General features: G+C 40.8%; 1 non-coding gene across 1 annotated transcript; it reads right to left on the minus strand.

Annotated features, from left to right (window-relative positions):
* Positions 1 to 8,752: 8,752 nt before the first annotated feature.
* Trnal-uaa (transfer RNA leucine (anticodon UAA)) lies at positions 8,753 to 8,827 on the minus strand. Its single transcript has one exon. It is a non-coding gene; the product is annotated as a tRNA-Leu (tRNA).
* Positions 8,828 to 9,407: the final 580 nt, after the last annotated feature.

The raw sequence follows: 9,407 nt of genomic DNA on the forward strand, positions 1-9,407 counted from the left end.
GTATATTCACGGGCTGCAATGAACCCATGGCTGATTTCGAGTGCCGTCTTGTGCGTAGCCTGGCCAGCCAGCTCTGGGGCGTGGCACATCAATGAGAGTTGAAGCCAGTTCAGCTGAGCTGAATTCTGGGCCATCTTTGGAACCGGCAAGTTTCAGCTGCGATTCATGAACTTCAGTTAAGTGTTGGATTTTGAGGCCTTTTATTTTCTTACTGATACCTATAGATCTGTGGCGATCACTGCGATTTCGTAGCTGATCTCTTTCACCAGCGGTTGGTTCCTTGAATTGTGGCTGTTGTTTGCTGTCGACATTGACCTTGGTTGTTTGTTAACAGAATATCTTAAATTGTGTGTGCCGATGGCGTTTCCTGAGCCGGAGCGGTAACGTGTTTCTATGGCCCAAATCCCCTCTTTCGTCGTCACGCAGTACCTAGATGGTTGGGATTTAGGCGACCTCCCTGCCAAACGCCTTTGAACACCAGATAAGTCTCTCTCCAACAATACTGCCCGGTGTCGGTTTTGAGATACCTTCGGGAACTGCAGACGTCATCGCTCTGTTAATTACACTGAAACGCCAAAGAAACTGGTATAGGCATGCGTATTGAAATACAGATAGACGTAAACAGGCAGAATACGGCACTGCCGTCGGTAACGCCTATATAAGACAACAAGAATTAAGTGAGTTTGAACATGGTGTCATAATTGGCGCACGAGCTATGGGACACAGCATCTCGGAGGTAACGATGAAATGGGGATTTTCCCGTACAACCGTTTCACGAGTGTACCGTGAATACCAGAAATCCGGTACAACATGGAATCTCTGACATCGCTGCGGCCGGGAAAAGATCCTGCGACGACTGAAGAGAATCGTTCAACGTGACAGAAGTGCAACCTTTCCGCAAATTTCTGCATAGTTCAATGCTGGGCCATCAAAAAGTGTAAGTGTTCGGACCTTTCAACGAAACATCATCGATATGGGCTTTCTGAGCCGAAGGCCCAGTCGCGTATCCTCCACTGCACAACACAAAGCTTTACCCTTTGCCCGGGTCCGTCAACACCGATTGTATCGAGCGGATGGACGTGTACGGGTATGGAGACAACATCATGGATCCATGGATCCTGCATGTCAGGAGGGGACTGTTCAAGCTGGCGGAGGCTCTGCAGTGGTGTGGGTCATGTGCAGTTGGAGTGATATGGGACGCCTGATACATCTAGATACGACTCTGACAGGTGACACGTACGTAAGAATCCTGTCTGATCACCTGCATCCATTCATGTGCATTGTGCATTCCGAAGCACTTGGGCAATTCCAGCAGGACAACGCGACACGCCACATGTCCAGGATTGGTTCAGAGTGGCTTCAGAATCACTCTTCTGAGTTTAAAGACTTCCGCTGTCCACCAAACTCCCCAGACATGAACATTACTGATCATATCTGCGATGCCTTGCAACACGCTGTTCAGAAAAGATCTCCAGCCCCTCGTCCTTTACGGATTTATGGACAGCCGTGCAGGATTCATGGTGTCAGTTCCCTCCAGCACTATTTCAGACATTAGCTGAGTCCATGCCAGGTCGTGTTACGGCACTTCTGAGTGTTCGCGGGGACCCTACGGTTTCTTTGGCTCTTCCGTGTATAATGGCTTAGAAGGTGCCTACGTCTCAAAATTTGCAATTGCTGAGGCTATGTAGTTGGGTTTGGCAGCCCTCTTTTTCTAGCATTTCACCGTCCTTGTAGAGGTGGTATCTTGCAGTGACGTGGGTATATCGTCCGGCTAATTATTGTTGCTTTCACGTAATTAACCTTGCTGTGTTAATATTTCTTTTGCCGGTCTATATCCAATGAAAAGGACCTTCGAGGGCTTGTCCTTTCGTTGTAACCTTTCTTGGTCTTACGATTTCGTAACTTCATTTAACTGAAGCTGTTATTATTGAAGCTGTTCCCTTTTAATAAAATTAAGAGCTATTTCATAATTTGTGTTGATTGAAAACTTTAATCTGCTCTCATGTTTCTAGACTCGTTTCCTCTGACATCACATGTACACTAACGTGCCAGTAAAACAAACTTTACACATTTTAGAAGCTAACTTGCGTTTCCACAAAAAATTATCCGACTCTGAAATAGATGAATCAATGCCTCTCTTGCGCATTATCCTGAAGTATAGCTATTTCTCTTTTAATGGAAGAATGTATTCTCAACCATCTGGTCTACCAATGGGAAGGCCTCTGGCAGGTATTTTATCTGAAATCTTTGTAAATTCTGTGGAACGCCTTTTCTCCCAGAATAATGCAGATTTAACTAGGAAAATTGTCTTTTATGCAAGATATGTAGACGACTTACTCGTCATAATTAACGTTTCTCAAGATGATACAGATCATATTTTCACAACTTTTAATAAAGTGCAAGAGAAAATAAGCTTTACTCGTCATAATTAACGTTTCTCAAGATGATACAGATCATATTTTCACAACTTTTAATAAAGTGCAAGAGAAAATAAACTTTACGCTGGAAAATGAATATCCCAATAGAACTTTGAATTATTTAGACCTAAATTTGGCAAAGAGGACAACAGTATTAGGTTTAACATTTTTCGGAGAAATACCTTTTCCGATATCATCCCAGCCGACTCTACACACCCCCAAGCCCACAAAACGACATTCTTCCATTCTTGCATACACCGAGCGTTCGCCATTCTTCTTTCAGCAGACGAAATGGAGAACGAATTACAAACCCTAGAAGTTATCGCCTATAATAATGGGTATAATCTATAAATCGTGAGACAGCCCTTTAACAAGAAACCAGGTAGGAAAACTGCGGCCTCATCTTCATTAGGCGTCGCGCCGGAGGATAACTCCACTAACTTCATTTCTATTCCCTTCGTAGGTAAAGCATCCTATAAAATAGGGCGACTCTTAAAGAGCCATGGCTTTAAGATTGCATATTCTACGAATAACAGCCTCAAAAAGAACTTGGTCCACTCGTTAAAGAATACTAATTATCTCGTTCTGGGGTGTACAAAATCACCTGTAGTGATTCCCCAAGTTATTACATCGGCCAGATAGCCTCTCAGCTAGATATAAAGAACATATTCCCATGAAAAGTGGTGATGGCACGCGTGGCTCGACTTTTGCCGAGCACCTTGTTCAGTTGGCCCATGCTTCCAATCCATCAAATAACACAGAGCTATTAAATTGCGAGGTTAAAGGCACTAGGCCTGACATCACTGAGGAGTTGCAAATCTTTAAATACCTGTTGCCTGATAAAGAAAACCTAGGGAATGACCGGCTACAATTGAGAAAGGTACTTTTTCGAAAGTTTTCAACCTCTGCCTCACCGGCCCTGATGTTACGTTGCCTGTGCTGTCGCCGACGCCTGACTCCACTTTCTTTAGTCGAATAGTAATGTATTCAAATTAAGGAATAATTTTGCCGTGTAATAGTTAGTCTTTCTTACGGGCTCCAACTCCGTTTATAGGGTTGTCGTTCTCCTCAGAAGTACGTTCGGTTACATATTACGTCATTAACAGTTTTAATGGTTATATTACAATTCCTAACGTAAAGGTAGCTACTGTTATGCATCTATATTTCCACGCGCGCATGCGCATGACCAACAGCGGTGCTCGGTACACAGCTGCTCGCTGCGATTAGTTCCGGCGCAGCTCTCGTAACCTACCGATTTCGTTCGTGCAGTGGGGCCTGCTGTTTGTCTTCAGCCCAAGTAATGTAGATTTATGACTGGTTACTACGGTGCTACAGTTTTATACGTGACATGGCCAAACTTTGGGATGCAGTAGTTTAGTGTCAATAGCTTCTGAAGAAAGCCAAATTATTTTGGCTGAAACCTAGGTAAGGATTGGTTTCTATTTGGAACTGAGGCTGACGTGTTATATATTTAACTGTAATTGTGATTGCGAAAGGCCTCCATGTTCCAGAGATATTTATGACGATAAGGTAGTAACAGGAAATGACATATTATGGTACGTGTGCCCTAACCTTTTGCGTTACATCCCTTTATCCATAATTGTAAGTTTCATACAGTTTCTGTATTCTTACAAACGCAGAGCTCACTTCTAAGAAACGTCGAGGTCATTTTCTCTAGTGTAGCGGTAGCTATTTGCAATTTCGCTTTTGCAGTGTGTAGCTGGAGGCAACTCTAACAGATAATGCTCCTCACGTGTTTCCTGCGACGTCCAGCGTCAACGAAAAGCGTCGATTTGCTTCCGATTAAAACAAAATTACTTTTAAAGCGAAATTTCGCGTGTCCATTCGATAGACCGGTCGCAGTTGAGTTCTAATGCGGCATTTGGTTTGTGGATGTGTCTTAACATGGACAGTAAAACACGAATAATAAACGGTACTCCAGCAGCGACTGAGTAGCGCTGCTGCATGGCGATAGCAGTCAGTGTAGGCCAGAGCAGGTCTGTCGCTGCTGGTGAACTAGTTATTTCTCGAGATTGCTATCCCTGTTAATACATATCGACAAACCGAATATCGAACTAGATTAATTTAGGACCACTAATTCGAATGGGCATGGGAAGCAAATCGACGCTTTTCGTCGACACTGGCCGTCTCATGAAAGATGTGATGAGCGGTATTTGTTTGGGCGACTGCAGCAACAAACTACAAAAACTAAATTGCCAATACCTGCCGAACCACCATAGAAAATGAGCCTGGCGACTCACAGGTGGGACATCAGGTCTAAATGCTGTGCACTGCTTGAAAAACATTTCAACACCAAAAAGTAATTAATGTAGAGAGTAGATAGTCTATGGGGGTTTTGGAACACATTGAGGACGTATACGTACCGTCCTTAGCACCGTACCGCTCCGTGACGTCACTACTGCTCGCTGCTCGCTGCTCGCTGCTTGCTCTGGCAGCTCTCCAGTGCAGATGTTACGCACGTGCGCGCGCACACACACACACACACACACACACACACACACACACACACACACACACAGTTTACAATTACAGTTTTCTCTGTAATCAAATATACTTAGATTTGTTTCTTTGAAGGATATGAGAAATAAAAGAGGAAACCACAAAAAAAATAGTTTGAAGTGAAAATGTTTATTTATTCAGTTGATATGAATATACAAAGTTTTAAGCACTGCTAGATTAGTTTTTTTTTATTCTTTTATGTTAAGCAATAATTGCAGCTTCTCGGAGTTCTTCCTCTATTGAAATAATTTCATTGTCGTGTGAGTTGTTGCCGGCTGTTTTTGATGCAAGGAGAAAAACTAGACGTTCAACAAGTTCGTTTGGGTTATTCCAGTGAATGTAGTCAACATGTGATTTGTTTGAATAGTCTTTCCAGTCAATTTTTTTTCTTACTTCTTGTTCTTCATCTTCTCTGTTTACTCCAGGTACAGAGGGAATTCCCTTTCCTGTACGTATTTTACTTTTTATTTTCGCTGCTTCACCAATTTTATATTCCCCCACAATGTCATCATCACTATCATCATCCTCGCTTCTATTATTATCCTCTTCACGGTCTTTTTCTGTAGATGTTAGGGAAACCGTTGCAGTTGCTGCTGCTGCAGTACGACGTTTTGGACCCTCAAGTATTCCAATTAATGGCTTTATGATACGTGTATACTTATATCCTTTGTTTGCATTTACAGGCTTGAAGGCGAGGTATTGTTGTCTAAAGGCATTGGTTGCCTTCAGAATTTTTGCGTAATTTTGAAGATCACGGCTCGTGTAATTCTTAGGCTTGATTTTGAACAATAAACTGTATAGCCCTCTAGTTCCAGGATATCTTACGTTGTGTATTATTAAGTCATTTTCATCAACTTCCACTGGTGAGTTTCCAATCATCCATTCACTTGATAATGGATCAAATCTTACGCCGTACACGGTGTCGCGCGTTTTGTCTATAGGTTTATTAAAATACGAAGCCGACAGTCGAGCAGCTGCATTTTCTGCTATACGCAACTCTTGTATTTTTCTGCTACTTTTCGTTTTTTTTCTTCTTCTTCTCCACATCATCATCATCGTCATCATATTTTTCTTTAATGTCACAGCCGTTGATATTGTCTTGGCATCTAGCCGCAGAATTGCTATTGTTTTCTCTCGCCGGAAGTCGGTAAATCAGTTCCTTTAGTGGTTGTGAAATGGGCTTAAATGTCTTTTCCAGCACAGATTTTGTTTCAGTTTCTCTTTTATGTAGAGATAGCATCTTTCTTCGGATATTCTGCCTAGCTTTAGCGATCTGTTTTTTAATATTAATGTTTCGTTTAATCGAATCGTGCAGCATGTTTTTAGCTCAAAACTGCCCACTCGCTATCTGAACTAAATTTACGTAGACATCTCAATTTATAACAGTAATTTCTTCACTTAGAGGTTTCAAAGTATGTGTTTATCACACGCTGCCTATGCGCATCGTCGAGGATTGGTGAGATAATTTTACACATTTGTTCTATACGTTGCTTGAATCGAAGACTGTCAATGGCGGCACGTTGCCAGCAAAGCCCAATGCGAGCCTCTCTGTATACCGAAAAATCCCAATCATTTAAAATGTGCACTGAGGTACATACTTCATTTGGAAAGTGCACTTTCTTTTTTTTTTTTTTTTTCTCACCTTCTCCATTTCCTATATAGGTCTTTAATGCTAGCGTGTAAGATGTGCACTCATTGACGTCTGTTAGGAATCTGAGGAACATGATGATAATTGCGAGTGCTTTGTAGTACGCAACTGCTCAGATAAATTACACTTTAATTTACAACCCGATATTCAAATTCAGCATGAAGTGGACGATTTCCAAGTGTTAAATGCGAGGCTTTATGGAACTTGAATCTGTCTCCTTTACGTACGTCAATCTCCGTATTCATCAAAAGTTGGTAACTGTTTTCATTCACTTCAAAGCTAATTGTTTCAATATCAGGGGTAATAGAGCGTAAAATAACTTTACCAGTGTAAGGTAATACATACTCATACTGACCATTGTGTAAAAGGTAAGCTGATTCATTGGGATCTCCTGAAGGGATGCTGTCAATTCTAAAAATGATGGAACACATTCGATTTTTTTCAACGTAACCTTTCGTTGCAACATCCGAGTCTAAAATTGGCTCGCGCACATTCGTGATGCGTTTATTCTGCACGTCTAAAACTCGTTCTGTTACACTAATTAAGTCTAAAAAGTTTCGAACTCCAGCATTCATAGATGTACGTATAGAATTTTTTAGCTCTCTGAAGTCGTTAAGCTGATTTTGCAGCTTTTGGAACAACAGATCGACATATGATTTACTTACTACATCACTTGCCCTCGGCATTGCCTTCTCAGCAGAATCAACTTTGTCTTTCACACGTTTCACAGAATTTTCGATTCTTCTACGGATGTCGTCTACGTATTTTTTCGTTGCTGCATCATCATCAGCTAAGTTAGTGATGGTTTTGCGGTGCTTGACCGTAAGTGAGCTCTCACTTACATCGAACGCGTTCAGTTTTTCCACGGCATTATCCACATAAACTTTCGTACATGCATCATGATCTTCAGCAGGATCATGTAATCCACTTAAACGCTTATTATTAAAATATATTGCTGCACTTGTAGTGTATATGGAGGAAAAGAAAGCTGTTATCTGCGGCAAAAATTTCGTTATTAAAGAGCTCGAGGAGGCAGCATCAGTATTAGAGTTTGTTGCATCATTTCCTCTTTTTCTCGGTGTCAAGTCTCCGGCGGAAGAAGAAGAAGAAGAAGAAGAAGAAGAAGAAGAAGAGGTGATACTCACTTGTTTTTCAAATAGCTGATTTACTTTATCGATAAGATTTGTAATAATGTTCGAGTATGACTGGAATTTCGAATCCACATATCTTTTATTAGCAACATAGTTATTGTATTGAGGATCTAGTACGAGCAATAGAGTATTGCTACTGGTGTTATTCGAAGATGTTACCTGTGCAGAAGCCATGATGGTAATAATCTGTAATGGGCAAGCTGTTGCTTTAAATACAGATATAATTATCAAAGTTTATACGATAACGACCATTATTTAATTCATCATCTTTGCTAATAACAAGAAAATCGTAGGCACTCCCATTCCATGCTCGTTTACACATTTCGAGAAATTCATTGAATGTCATGTCAGGATTAACATGATCACTGAAGACATGTTTTATATTACGCTCATCTTGTTTAAAGAGAACAATAACGTTAGCATTGCCTCTGATTAACTGTTTAGGAATTTTGCTATATGTCTGACACAAATAGAAACTGTCTACACCATAATGCCGACCCATCGAAAAGTAAGCTTTCATGTGATCTTGTTTGTCGCAGGCAATGTCGTCGAAAATAAAAACTGAAAGTGGTCGGGCTTGATCTGGTGGTATTACATCTTCTTTACTGGAAAATGTAAAGTAGCCAATCTCATGCAGGTTTTTAAAAATTTCTTCCAAATATTTATATTTGTATTGTTGCAGCGATTTGGAAAATATGTAGACATTCTTAAATTTGAGACCATTTTCATGAATTAGAAGATTAACAATCACATTTGTTTTTCCACAATTGGAAGGACCTGCAATAATACACCTAATCGTATCAGGAAATAGATCACCATGCCTACGATCTTGCCTTTGCAGTTCATTTCTGTGTTCAGCAATAGGTCTAATAGGAAGTTGAAGTGCATGTTTCCTGAATTGCATCTTTAAGTACACTAAGGACTCTAGGTATCTTACAATTACTATTATAATAGAGCACTCTAGGTGGCAAAGTTAGCACTCGGGCAATGATCACGATTATTAAAAAAAAAAAAATTGTCAGATGTGGTATTCGAACCCACACTCGCACAAGATCTTAAATCTAGCGCCTTAACCACTCGGCCAATCTGACAGATTTGGAGAAAACAATTCCTATCTTACAAATACTGTTATAATAGAGCATTCTGGGTGTCAAAAAGACCAGTCGTTAGTTAACACTCAAGCTATGAAGAAGCATCGCGACAACAACAACAAGCAAAATAAGTTGAGGAAGGGGAAGAATAAGAGAGGGACAAAAAAACGTGGTGGTTCCCTGCCTAACCGCATGATTAATAAACTACCTGTTGAACTTCACATACCTGGCTACTCCTACTGTGGTCCTGGCACAAAGTTAGAGGAAAGACTCAAAAGAGGTGATGTCGGTATCAATCCACTAGATGAGGCGTGTAAAGAACATGACATAGCTTACGCAACTCATCCAGACAGTTTGCCTGACAGACATCAAGCAGACAGAATTCTGGCTAGAAAAGCGTGGAGTAGAGTAAAAGCAAAAGACGCTAATTTGAAGGAAAAGTTAGCTGCGCTGGCAGTGACTGGAGCAATGAAAGCTAAAGTTAAAATGGGTATGGGTTTGAATAACAACAAGAAGAAGAAGAAAGGTGGTAATATACTGAGCAAAGTAATTAAAAAAGTTCGAAGTGGACTTAAGTACT

Source organism: Schistocerca nitens, chromosome 8, assembly GCF_023898315.1.
Source record: "Schistocerca nitens isolate TAMUIC-IGC-003100 chromosome 8, iqSchNite1.1, whole genome shotgun sequence".
Lineage (NCBI taxonomy): Eukaryota > Metazoa > Arthropoda > Insecta > Orthoptera > Acrididae > Schistocerca > Schistocerca nitens.